The following is a 14,192-nucleotide window of genomic DNA, read 5'->3' as shown; positions in this document are numbered from 1 at the left end:
AAAGTTTTCCCAAAGGTTCCTAAGCCTCTCATTTTTTGAATCCTTGTTTCTTCATTCTGCTCTAATTGAATATTTCTTTCTTTCTTGTGCTCCAAATCATTGATCTGAGTCTCAGTTTTCTTCCCTTCACTGTTGGTTCCCTGTACATTTTCCTTTATTTCACATTGCATGGCCTTCACTTCTCTATTTTGTGACCATACTCAACTGATTCTGTGAGCAACCTGATTACTAGTGTTTTGAACTCTGCATCAGATAGGTTGGCTATCTCTTCATTGCTTAGTTGTATTTTTTCTGGATCTTTGATCTGTTCTTTCATTTGGGCCATTTTTCTGTCTCAGGCACCTGTTACATTGTAAGGGGTAGAGCATTAGGGCAGGGCAACCCAGATCACTGTGTTGTGGTGCTGTATGTAGGGGAGGAGTCCAAGAGGGAACAATATACTTGCTGGGCTCTCAGCCAGCTTTCAGTCACTTCCTCTTCTACCCACAAGCAAATTGGGCCCTTCTGGTGCTGATATCTGGGTGGGTGCGTTTGTGTATATTCTATGACCCTGTGGGTCTCTCCAATGAACTCTCCTGTGAGGCTGAGAGTTTCTCCCACCACCACAACCTCCACAGGATTTTACAGCCAGAGTTTTTGAAGCTTTCTTTCTCCTACTGGAACCCTGGGTTATGCAGTCTTTCTTGCTTGCCAGTTGTTCCTCCTGATCTATCCACACACAAATGTGGGACTGCCCAGTCTGCCAGCCACCACCTTTCTGCGAGTCCTCTCTGCGCTGGGTGCCCATCTCTGCCTCTCTTACCAGTCTGGGTGAATGTCTGTTTCTCAACTCCTTGGTTGTCGGACTTCCACACAATTTGGTTTTCTGGTAGTTCTGGTTATTTTTTGTTTGTAAATTTGTTGTTGTCCTTCTTTGGTTATACGAGGAGGCAACATGTATCTACCTACACCTCCATTTTCACCAGAAGTCCTAAACTCTTTTTATTGTTGATATTTTGACCTCTTCCCATGAATCATTAATATTCTTAATGGCATCTAGAATTATGAATCTTTTCCAGGTTTTCAATTTACTTTTCCCAGATCCATCAGAGAAATCACTATTTATAGTAACTATAGCTTTAAAAAATGTATTTCTTACATAATAGGACCTGAAAGTCAAAATTAGTACTTGATGCAAAGTCTGCAGAATGGATGTTTTGTTAATAGGCATGTAAACAACATTAACCTCATCATACATCTCCATCAGAAGCTCTTGAGTGACCAGCTGCCCTGTCAATGAGTAGTAATATATTTAAAATGATCTTTTTTTTACCTGATCAGTAGGTTTTGACAGAGGGTATGAAACAATCAGTAAACTGTGCTGTAAGCAGATGTTTTGTCATCCAAGATATATTTTTCCACAGGCAAAGTAGATTTAGTATGATTTTGGAATGGAATTCCTAGTAACTTTTGGAATGGAAAATGAACACTGGCTTCAACTTAAAAGTCACCATCTTCATTAACCCTACAAAGGCAGTCAGCCTGTCCTTTGATGCTTTAAAGCCACATATTGACTTCTCCTCTCTAGCTATGGAAGACCATGCCATACTCTTCTCTCAATATAAGGCAGTTCATCTACATTGAAAATCTGTTCTCTAGTGTAACTGCCTTCAATAATTATGTTAGCTAGATCTTCTGGGTAACTTGTTGTAGCTTCTACATCACCACTTGTTCTTCACCTTGTACTTTTGTTATAAACACAGCTTTCCTTAAACCTCATAAATCAATCTCTATTAGCTTCAAACTTTTCTTCTGCAGATTCCTCACCTCTCTCAGCCTTCATATAATTGGAGTGACCTTGGGCCTTAGTCTTAATTAGACTTTGGCTTAAGAAATGTTTGATTACCTTAAGGCAGTTTGATCTATCCAGAGCACTAAATCTCTCTCCATATCAGCAATAAGGCTGTTTTATTATTCATGTGTTCAGTGGAGTAGCTTTTAATTTCCTTCAAGAACTTTTCCTTTGCATTCACAACTTGGCTAACTGCTTTGCACAAGAGACCTAACTTTCAGTTTATCTTGGCTTTCATCATCCTTTCTCACTAAGTTTAATCATTTTTAGCTCTGGTCTTTGGTTTAAAGTGAGAGACGAGACATGCAACATTTCTTTTCACTTGAACACTTACAGGCCATAATAGGATTGTTAATTGGCCTAATTTCAATATTTTGTGCTTCAGGGCCTTGAGAGGCCTGAGGAGAGGAAGGGATATGGGGAAACTGACATTATATGGAGCAGTCAGAACATACACATTTATCGATTAAATTCACTCACTTTTGTATGGGCATGTTTCATGGTGCCCTAAAACAATGACAATAGTAACACCGAAAATTACTGATCATAGACCATCACAACAAATACAGTAATAATGAAAAAGCTTGAAATATTTGAATCATTACCAAATGAAAAACAGACATGAAGTGAGCAAATGCAGTTTGAAAAATGGTGCTGATAGTCTTGCTCAATAAAAGGTTGCCACAAACCTTCAACTGGTAAAAAAATACAGTATCTGTTAAGCACAGTAATGCAAAGTGCAATAAAACAAAATATGCCTGTATATCTCCTGGTATATGTGTTTTGGAGCTACTGAATGCATGGAAGAACTAGCCTCTGGAGTGGAGTTGATTAGCCCTAAAATAGTTGTGTAATTATTGAGTGGGTTTTGTGTAGTCCTATCTACTGTGTCACATTCTCTGCTGGATTAGTAAGCATGGTCAAAGAATTAGCATATCTTCTGCTGATGATTCCAGTTTTAAGGCATAACCAACTGTCATTTTCACTAAAAATAGAAAATCAATCATAATGTGGTTAATTGTGTTTCTGCATATAGGCCTTGTCAGTTACTTTCTACATTGCAGACTTTATATAAAACATTTCTGAGGGGGCATTTCTCACAGAATTTAATATTTTTAATGCCAACAAAATCAAAAATCAATGAGTTCAAAAATAATTTAACAAGTGATATATTATCCATGCCCTTTTTTAAATTTTGGAATTCAATCTCTTTATCTTTCATACCATAATGTAAAGACATGTATAATTTTCAAAGATAGAATTGTGTCTGTAAGATATTATATATCTTAATATAAACATGAGAAGACATGATAAATTGGTTATATTTCAGTAAATTTCTCACATACAGAATATTTTCTTTTAAAGAAAGCTATTGATATTCACTTATCACTCAAGACCTCTGGAGAGCTTCTAGAGCTTCTTCTTTGCTGGGAAAGTACTAAGGGAATTAGAATTTTCCTTTGAATGGGATTAAGTCATTGTAGTCTTCCAAAACAAGTAAAATAATAAGGGGGCAGAATCATAGTGGGTCTAATTTTTGGTAAAGCAGAATTATATTATTTTTTTACTGGAGTACCTGTGCTTAGGTAGTGATTTTCTATAAATCTTTATCAATGGTCTAATAATTCACTGACTTGTAAACTGTAAAACTGTACTAAAATTTTAAAAAGTCTTGATATGACTTGGGATAAAATGTTACTCTTACCTCTTCTCACTACAGCTTTTCTTTTAATCCTTTCTTGTAGAAATTCTTACTGAATATAATGATATTTCTTGACTACAATCTATAACATAAATGAAGATATGAATCCATAAGACAAATGGTTTTAATTTTTTCACATATTATATTTGGACAGATACTGAACATGAAACAGTAATACAAGGATACAAAGTATCAATTTTGCTTGAATATTTTCTTTCATCATTATTTGTGTGTTTATTGTTATGTTTTCAATTGGTACATAAACTTAATATTGTCAAGCTCCAGAATGGACTACTCATAAAAGCTAACTTTTTATTGGACTACTTAAAAAGCTAACTTTTATAGTATTACAGTTAGCAGATATATTTATGATGTAGGTACTATGAAATTATTGCTATTATAATATTAATATCCCTTCACAGCATAATTTGAGTGACATTAGTTGTCTGAATTTCCCTGATTTATACTTTAAAATCTACCTTCTAAAGTGAAAGAACATTGAAACTCTGTTTTGACAAGGCACTAGAAGAACCAAATTATAATGTGTGAATCTCTTGGTAAGTATGAGCCAGAGTAGAGGGAATTGGGAGTTTAGTACACCAGACTTGCATATGTCATGACATTTGGAATATATATTTCTGATATCAGATATAATTAGCTCTTGGTGTACAGAAACCTCAGTCTTGGGCAGAGGTTAGAAAAGCCCTCTAAAAGACAACGTTTTCCAATGTTTTTCTTCCTATGCTTCTACACCATCATGCTTCTTTTCTGATATGATAATTCTTTCTTTATTAACAACAGTAATAGAATTGGACCTAAGTCATTGTCCATCTGGTCTTGGCACTATTCAGTCTAAGGATATTGCTTCTTCCTGTGATTACCATTTGTTGTATGATTATAGTTTAATTCACACATCCATTATACTTATGGTCTTACTAACACCCTACTTCCCCACAGCTATAATTTTGTGTCTAAATATGTGTATTGTAAGGATTTGAAACTCATGATTTCTCATCCCAGGCAATTACTTCTAAGATGAAAGTAGGAAAAAGTTGCAAAAATTTCCTCCTTTTGTCATTTCTGCCCCATGGGCAAAATTAGAATGTTTAATCCTTCAAAACTCATTGTTGATGAAAACATTTATTTATATAAGTAGAAAGCTGCCATGCAACTTTAAATATCTTTAAAAGGAGTTGTACTTAAATATTTTCCTGACCTTCCTTGGCTTAAAAAAAAATCACACATCTCAGGAAATTCATTGTTTTTTCTCACTTCTTAAGGTCCAATTTTTCTTTACTATATCTTTACCTTTATTGGTCTAGTACAAATTTTGTTACATAGTAGGAGTATTTTACATTTATATGAGCGATTGACATTTTACAAATGCAGAATTGAAGTACCAGTAGAATTGACAAAGCTTTTGAGGTTGATGATTTGCCAACAGTGCAACAGAAACATTTTTATACAAGCCTCTCCAAGGTTTGGTTTATAAAACCAAATCAGAGAGTTCTAGTAGTATATTCTCCAATTTCTAGAATGATACAGCTAAATTTTCCTTTACAACTTCAATCTAGTTCTCATCCTATAGAAACAGTTAGGAAACATCTTAATAAATAATAAATAAGTATCATGTATTATACTCCCAGACCCTCTCTTTCTTTGGAATTACTACTTCTCTACCAGCCTTGCTTATTTTTCTTCCATTAAGTTCCATAAATTGTAGCCAATCTTTGACTTTACTTGTTTGCACTGACCTTAGAGCCTTTTTGAGGGATACCACTGAGGATGTGTAGAAACTACAAAAGAAGTCAAAGCAACTGTTTGGGAGTTCCAGATGAAAGGACTGTAGATCCACATATCCCTCTACTAACATGCACCAGCTCCTAAATCCATGCCTGAGTTTTCAAAAAGTGATGGGAAAAATGGCTGATTATGACTACTCTAAGGAGAGGAACAACACAGTATCTTTCATGGGTCTGAAAACCAGAATCTTAAATGTACTAAATACATATCTCTATTGTAGCAAATATATTACACATTGGAACCAGCACACATCACATCACTTATGACATAGGTAATTTGAGATTATTACTATATAATATTACTGTGAAGAGATGATATTGTTATGTAATATTACTATGAAGAGATATTGCTATGTAATATTACTATACTATAAAGAGATATTGCTATTGCTATTTCTCTTCACAGCACAACCTGAATGATACATTAGCTTATGGAATTTCCCTGAAAATGATACAAATAATGTGTAATTTTGAATTCAATACAAGAAACTTACTACACTGCTATTAGAATTAAAAATCACACAAAACTGATCCAACAATTATAGAAAAACTTGAAAGTTAGACAAAAGTATTTTTAAACAGAAAGGAGAAATATACATAATGTTTTCTTTCAAACCTGTATTATTTTTCTAAGCATGTTTTCTTTAAGAAAAGCAGCAAATATTAAAGATGAAAGTATCTATAGCACTCATACTAATTTACTTTAAGCTAAAATTAATGCTGGTATTGAGCTAATAAATTATCACATCACACTGCATGTTTACATTTTGCTTTGTCAAAGATACTTTTAAAAAGACAGTAAGACAGCTATTAATACATCATTTTTTAAGTGACATATGTAATAAATAGTAAGGTAATAATACCATTAATGTTAACAATTATTAAATCGTTATGTTATCCTGGCTATATAGAAAAAACTAACAATCTAAAGTTTTTGCAATATCACATTAATGACTTAAAACATCTTAAAACCTTATGGAATATGACGTGATGAACTAAAGTTGTAGATCTCAAATTTCTTGGCAAGATATTATAGAGGATAAGAAAGATTGATCTAAACTTCTGTAGAACAATCCTTCATTTCTATTAATCTATAGAACTTTTTAAAAAGATTTTAGTTATTTATTTATTTTTAGAGAGGGGTAGGGAGAGAGGAAGAGAGGGAGAGAAACATCAATGTGTGGTTGCATTTCATGCACTCCCCACTGGAGACCTGGCCTGCAACACAGGCATGTGCCCTGATTGGGAATCGAACTGGCAACCCTTTGGTTCGCAGTCTAGTGCTCAATCCACTAAGCCATACCAGCCAGGGCCTAATCTATAGAACTCTTGAAGTAATTTGATTTAGGAGTAAAATCCAGCATAATCCCTTAAAAGTTAATAATATCCATTAACTGACTAAAAAAAATGGCTTTTAAAAATACCTTTGTGTTTCAATCAAAATGATAGAAAAATGTGATACAGTTGTAGATAAGGCATAAAAGAGTGAATTTTCTATTGTTCTTTAGATCATGAGACATTCAAGGGATTTTTAAACTAATGATTAACATAATTGGCAAGTTTCAATTTCTCTGTTTGCAAACAGACAGATTGAATTTTGAATTAGAGATAGTGGTAGAGAAATAACAGTTTTGACTGTGAAAACCTGCTAATGAAAGCTGCTACTTCATGCTCAATGCATAGAAATTGCATAACTACTGTGCTGAATTGATATTTTCATACCATGGAACTTCATAATGATACTAAAGAATGTAACTCATAGCTTAGCAATTTTTCTTAAACATCTAGTGTTGAATGAAGAAAACAGCTGGACAAGATAAAAAATTTTGTTAGTGCATATGCATGATATATATAAATCTACATGTTTTTAATTTATGATGCAAGGATTTATTCTCCTAGAAATACAGAATAATCAACCCAACAGAAATATTATTAAAATATTAATTCTGTACTAGTTCAAAAATAGATGTAAACTGTTAGATCATATGTGGAAATGTTATTACCAAACTTTGGTTGGAGTGAAACTATACACTGTACCTATGGAGTAGATTAAAAATTGCCTACAAAAATTAGGCAGTAATAAATGACAATTAAAAATTGAGATAATTCACTACCAAAAAACTGCTACTACAAAAATAATAAATCAGTCTTCAAGAGAAGGGAAATAATCCCAGAATGGAGCATAGAAAAGCATGGAAGTAAAAAAAAAAGAGCTAAAGAAATAATAATGAGTGTAAATAACAAATATAACAATGTTTAAATATATACATAATTTAATTGCATATATTTTAATATGCATAATTTAAAAAACAGCAAAAGGAAAGAGCTCAGGTGAATAGAGTTAAAATGGTCTAAGGCCATAATATTATCTGAGAAATGGTTATAACTACATTATTACAAATCAAGGATGCACACTATAATATATGGGGTAACTGCTGCAGTACCCATTCTGCTAGAACATCATTAGTAAGGCCTTTTTTTTCTTTTTCTTTTTACACTCTAGATATTAGCACAGCTTATTCAGCTTTCAAGGAAAACAGATGACAAAGACTCAGGATGCTCACATGGCAGCATCAGTCACGTCTCTTCAAATGGGAATCTATACAAAAATTCAGGGACAATTCTTTGGCCTAACATGTGAAAGTTCAGGTGTGAGTACAGAAGCCATTGGTTCCATATTAGAATCTTGGGGCATTACTTCCAGATCCCTGCAAAAACAATCACAAAAAACCCACTTCTTCATAAATCATTCTATAGAGAAGAGAAATCAAAGCTGTGTTTTCCAACCTGATATTTATAATTCATTCATGAACCATCACCACCAGCACCAGCCCAGTTGTTGGGAGTATGACAACTGAAAAAGTTTTCTCATCAGAGCTCTATTATGTGGAACAGCTAGGTAGAAAAAGATAACCCTAAATCAATTTCTCATGTAGAAAGTTTTCTAACTCTGTTCTTGCAGCTACAACAATAATAGTAACAAGTTAAATATTAAAATGCCAAGTTCATAGAGGAGACAGCACAAAGAGATAAAAAGTGAGGGGAAATATCCAGTAGGGCAAAGAATAAACAAATCTTAAGACAAGAGATATGAACCTAGATTAGGAAGTAATTGCATTAAATGTAAGTAAGCTAAATGTTTAGCTAAAACTTACAGAGTACATTAGAAAGTAACAATATCTATAATGCTTACTAAAATCACACTCTTAGTGTTAGAAAAGGGTAAAAATAGAAAGATAAAAAATGCACACCATGAGTACACTCAGAAAAAAAAAACTATTACACATGATAAATGAGTTAATAATACAATTTACCAGGAATTTATGATCATTATAAAACTGTAATTGCTAAGTGATATCTATTCAAATTATATGCAGTTAAAACTGAAAAATGAAGAAAAATATCCAAGTCCAAATTACAGTGAGTTTTTCAGAGCACTTTTTCAACAATTGATAGCAAACAAAAATATGCAAATATATAGAACAATGTAATTATAAAATGTGACCTATTTCACATATATAAATCTATGTAAAAAAATGTTTATTCTTTAAACTGCATGAAAATGAGTGGATAATAACCACAAAGCAAATCTTTGAAGGTTGGAGAAAAAAATTGAAACCAAAAACAAAAAGAAAACTATAAAAACCCTAAAAGAAGGAACTAATAATATATCTGAAAGTATTCCATGTAAAAATTCATATAAAAACTATAACATGAAAAAAAAATAATGAAATAGGATATATTAAAACGTACTATTTGTAGCAAGGCTATGATAGGGATAATTTATAGCCTTAAAACACACAATAGAAAAATATAAAAGGATGAAACAAATGATATATTTATAAAGTTAGGAAAAAATGACAAAGTAAAATCAAAACATAGAAATAAAAAATAGCTCAAGTTAATAATACAGAAAATAAACATTTATGTAAATACAACTAAATCAAAATTTTAGCTTATTTAATATTAAAAAAGCAATGAAAGGGGGAGAAGGCACAGATTTCTTATATCAGGCATAAAAAATAAACATCATAATATATCTTATACATATATTAAAAGGTTAATAAAGGAAGATATTAAGGTCATCTGCATAAAAATGGAAAAAGTCCTGAGAAAATAAATGTAAAATTGCCAAAAGAAGAAAGAATCTGAATAATTCCATATTTATTTGTAAAAATAAATTTATAATTAATTTAAAATATTCCCACAAAGAATATCTTAGTACTTGCTGTTTCCATCAATAATTTTTTCCAATTATTTAAGGATGAAATAAGGAATTCATATAAATTCTTCAATAAAATTTAAAAAGTATGGAACACTTCCTAGTCATTTAATCAAGTAAGGATAACACCGACAAACAAAATTTACAAGGACATTACAATAAAAAAAATCACAATCTAATTACCATTGTGAATGTATAAGAAAATAATAAATCAAAATAAAATTATATTAATAATTCTAATGGCATATTAAAAGAAAAATAGATGGTGGTTATGGTATATTTTCCCACAAGGAACAAGATGAGTTTAACATTCAAAAGAAAATAATTCAACACATTAATTTCATATAGGACAAAATATGGTAATTTTAATAAATACAGAAAAGCCCAATGTTAAAATCCAACACCCATAAGTGATAACAACTTTTGGTCAACTACAATTAAGAAGGTACTTCTTTAAACTGAAAAAGAGTATCTATAAAAATATATACATCGAATTTAATATTGTTGGTGAAATCTAAAAAATGTTTCTATAATTGATATGAGAGTGTCCAATATCTTCATTTATATTTAACATTGTCTTGGGAAATATCAGAGTCATAAGAAAAAGAAAAAATTAGGTAGGAATTGAAAAAGAATAAATAAAATCACCACCATTCATAGCAAGCCATATCGTATATGCATAAAACCCAAACTCAGCTTCAACCTGAGCTTCAGCTTCTAGTCTTTCTCCCTGAACAGCATGAGCTTCAGCACACACTCCAGCTTCTCCACAAATTACTGGATCCTAGGATCCATACAATACCCAGCCACCAGGTCTGGCCGGCCAGCAGTGCAGCCAGTAACTATGCAGGTGCTGGGGGACTCAGGCTTTTTGATGTGGCCCACTCCACTAGCATGTGGGACAGTTGGGGACCTGGGGGACCTGGGTGCTGGGATGGCCAGGGATCTGGCAGGCACAGGGGGCATCCAGAGCAAGAAGGAGACTATGCAATGCCTGAATGACTGCCTGTCCTCCTACTTGAAGAGGGTAAGAAGCCTGGAGGCTAATAATTGGGGACTGGAGGGCAAAATCCAGGCACACCTAGAGAAGAAGGGACCCCAGGTCAGAGACTGGGGGCATTATTTCAAGACCGTTGAGAACCTGAGGGCTCAGATCTTTGCAATTTCTGTGGACAATTCCCACACTGTTCTGCAGATTGACAATTCTCACCGTGCTGCTGATGACTTCAGAGTCAAGTATGAGATAGAGCTGGCCATGGGCCAGTCTGTGGAGATGACATCAATGGGCTCCAAAAGGTCACTGCTGATGCCAGTATCATACAGCTGTAGCTGGGGACAGAGATTGAGGCTGTCCAGGAGGAGCTGCTCTTCATGAAGAAGAACCACAAGGAGGAAGTAAATGGTCTAACAAAGCCAGACTGCCAACTTTGGGTTGACTGTGGAACTAGATGCCCCCCAAATCTCAGGACTTCAGCAAAATCATGACAGATACCTGGGCCCAGTACAACAAGTTGGCTTGGAAGAAATGAGACAAGCTAGACAAGTACTGGTCCCATCAGATTGAGGAGAGCAGCACAGTGACTACCTTGTAGACTGCTGAGATATGAGCTGCTGAGGCGACACTCACAGAACTGAGACATATGGTTCAGTCCTTGGAGACTGACGGGGACTTAATGAGGAATCTGAAGGCCAGTTTAGAGATCAGCCTGAGGGAGGTGGAGACATGCTATGCCATGAAGATGGAACAGCTCAAGGGGATCCTGCTGCACCTGGAGTCAGGGTGGCCCAGACCTGGGCAAAGGGGCAGTGCCAGGTCCAGGAGTATGAGGCCCTGCTGAACATCAAAGTTAAGTTGGAGATTTTGATTGCCACCTACCACCGCCTGCTGGAACAAGGGGAGGTGTTGCGCGTGGGTCACCGGCCAGCAGTGACCATGGAACGCTGTGGATGGCTCGACAATACTCGAGAAAAAACACACATGCACAGAGACAGACTAGTTTCTGTGGGGAAGTAGGGACAGAATGGCCACCCCCCCTAGTGGGGAGCGCGCTGATTTACTGTCCATACCTGCTTTTATTAGGCTCATTTTGCATAATAATTCAGGTAAAGTACAGTACTCATTAGGGGAAGTAAGGAACTATAGAAAACAAAGAACTCTGCCCGTCTATTGAGTTGGGGGGTCAAAGAGCTGTAAGACTGAGGAACAAACTAACTTCCTCCTAAGACCCTTCTCATTCAACTGAGAGCATTCTAAACAAAGAAGGTTTCACAGTAATTTACATATTCTTTCTTTGGCCTGATCACCCTGGGGAATCCGCACTTCTCAGTACTGAGCTGCACCACCCTGTCATTGTTTCAGGCTTAGGTGGAGCAAGGGAACTCAGGCAACCGAGAGATAAGGAGATTTTCTTCCAGACGCTGAGAACTCAGGCTATGTCAAAGCCGAGGAGCGAGGGTCCATCACCCCCCTTTTGCTGCAGCCCCTCAAGTCCTTCTTTTGGGGGGGCCTCCCAAAGTGATCGTGCCTGTCTTAGGTCGTTCCCCCGTGGGGGAATCTTACCCGTCTTTGGCTAACCGACCAAGCTTTTGGGGGGTTCAGTCATGAATAAAGCAGCAGAAGCAGCATTCCTGCCAGGGAGATAAGCTTTTGTCTCCTTGCTGGCTCACGGTTCCAAGGGCGTTCCCTTAGCTTTAGCCTAGGCGGGGGTTTCAGCCTCTGATACCAGTCAGGGCGGTTCCCAACAGGGAGGACTTTGATCTTGTTGACACCCTGCACAACAACCACTCCTTAGAAACCATCCAAAAGACCACCATCCACAAGATGGCAAAGTGGTGTCTGAGGTCAACAACACCAAAGTTTTCAGGTGCTAAAGGCAGCAGAAGTGGGGCATCCTTGGTGGGGAAACAGCACAATAAAAAGTACAGAGTTCATTGAACATTACAAAAATAAATAAATAAATAAATCCCAAAGGAGATTACAAATAAACTATTATATTAAAAAATGAATTTACAAGTATCCCTAGACATGAGATCAATATGACTTCATCAATGTTGTGTATTCATGCATACATACACATACATACATGCACCAACTGGGTAACTAACTTACTTATAAATCTCAAACATGTCCTCCATAAAATGGAGATATTGAACAATTCTTTCCTCCTTTTCTTGTACACACATCACTTGAGTATCTGACAGAAGTTCTTATTAAAAAATGCAAAACCTCATATATTTTTGCTTTATAGAGTTTCAGCATTCTTTTTACCTACCTATTAGTTGGTTTCTGAACTTCCTTTTAACTCCGAACATCTGTGATTCCATGATTTGGATATAGCCTACAGAACTGCACAGTCTGATACCAACTGGGTATATACATTCACCACACATTTCCTTGCCTGCTATAACACCCTCTCCCACTCCTCTCAACACTTGTTGTCCTTGTACATTCCTAGAACATAGAAATACTGTCCTGTTTTTTCCAGAATTACTGAAATATTTTATTGTCTAAAAAAGAATTTAATTAAATGAATGCTGATCAGTTCATTTAATCATTTGCAATATCTCATGAGGATAAATCTATCCACTCACAACCTGTCATTGTACAACAGTAACTGCATAATGTACTGCATGTATTATGTATATGTATAGATGTAGAAATATCTTGTTCCTTTTAGCACTCAATTTGTGCCCCATGTCTTCTAATGTATATTTAATACATTTCTTGCTGATACCTGATATTTTAAGCAATAATGTTACATGAACTAGAGAGTTAAAAAATGAATATAACATACCCTTTCACAAAGAGAGAATGTATATTAGAAGTTAAAATGGATTCATCAACCATGGATTCTGGTTTTTAAGTGAAAGATGACTAGATTGTTCAATAGAGTGATGCCGTGTTTGCAGTACCTTAAAAGCTCCTAGTGTAAAGAAGGAATAATGTATAAAACTCATGCTTGTAGAATTTTTTAAACTTACTGTAATAAAACTGTACTCATTTACACTGACCTCTAAGAAAATGCAGTATCATTCTCTCATTTTCCAAAAGAAATGCAAAATCTCCAATTAATATAAAATTGCAATATGACTCAAAGGAATGCAAACATGAACTGCATCTGAGAAGGTGTGGCTCCAATACTATCCTTTTGACTGGGACCATCTTGAGAGCTGATAAAGTACTTTGTCACTAATAGTTGTCAGGTACCAACAGTAAACTCATTTTGAGTTTAGAAAAGGTTTAATTCTTTACATGGATGGTTCAAGTGAACTTCTAACCCAGTATTTCAGTCACTTCACCTCGGAGAATATATGTTTCCACATCTGACAAGTGAGAGAATTGTATTATAAAGGTTCTAATATTTCTCTCCATTCTACTGATCTATGAGTCCATGTACATAAATAATTATAGTTCAAGCCTCTTAAGAACTGAAGCAATTCAAAGAGGGAGGAGATGACCTCCAGATGGGAAGATGATCTCACTGATATAGGTATAAAGGGCTCTGAAAGCTACTTTTCATGGAAAGGCATTCTAAATACAAGACAATGTAGGGTCATAAATTTTGATGAAAAGTGTATTTGGAACAATATGAAAATTATCTTACGTAATTTGAATGGTGTTGGGAACCACCCTGC

Source organism: Phyllostomus hastatus, unplaced genomic scaffold (assembly GCF_019186645.2).
Source record: "Phyllostomus hastatus isolate PE091 unplaced genomic scaffold, TTU_PhHast_1.1 phas_contig_348, whole genome shotgun sequence".
Taxonomy (NCBI): Eukaryota; Metazoa; Chordata; class Mammalia; order Chiroptera; family Phyllostomidae; genus Phyllostomus; species Phyllostomus hastatus.
Note: the sequence above shows the minus strand (reverse complement) of the source record.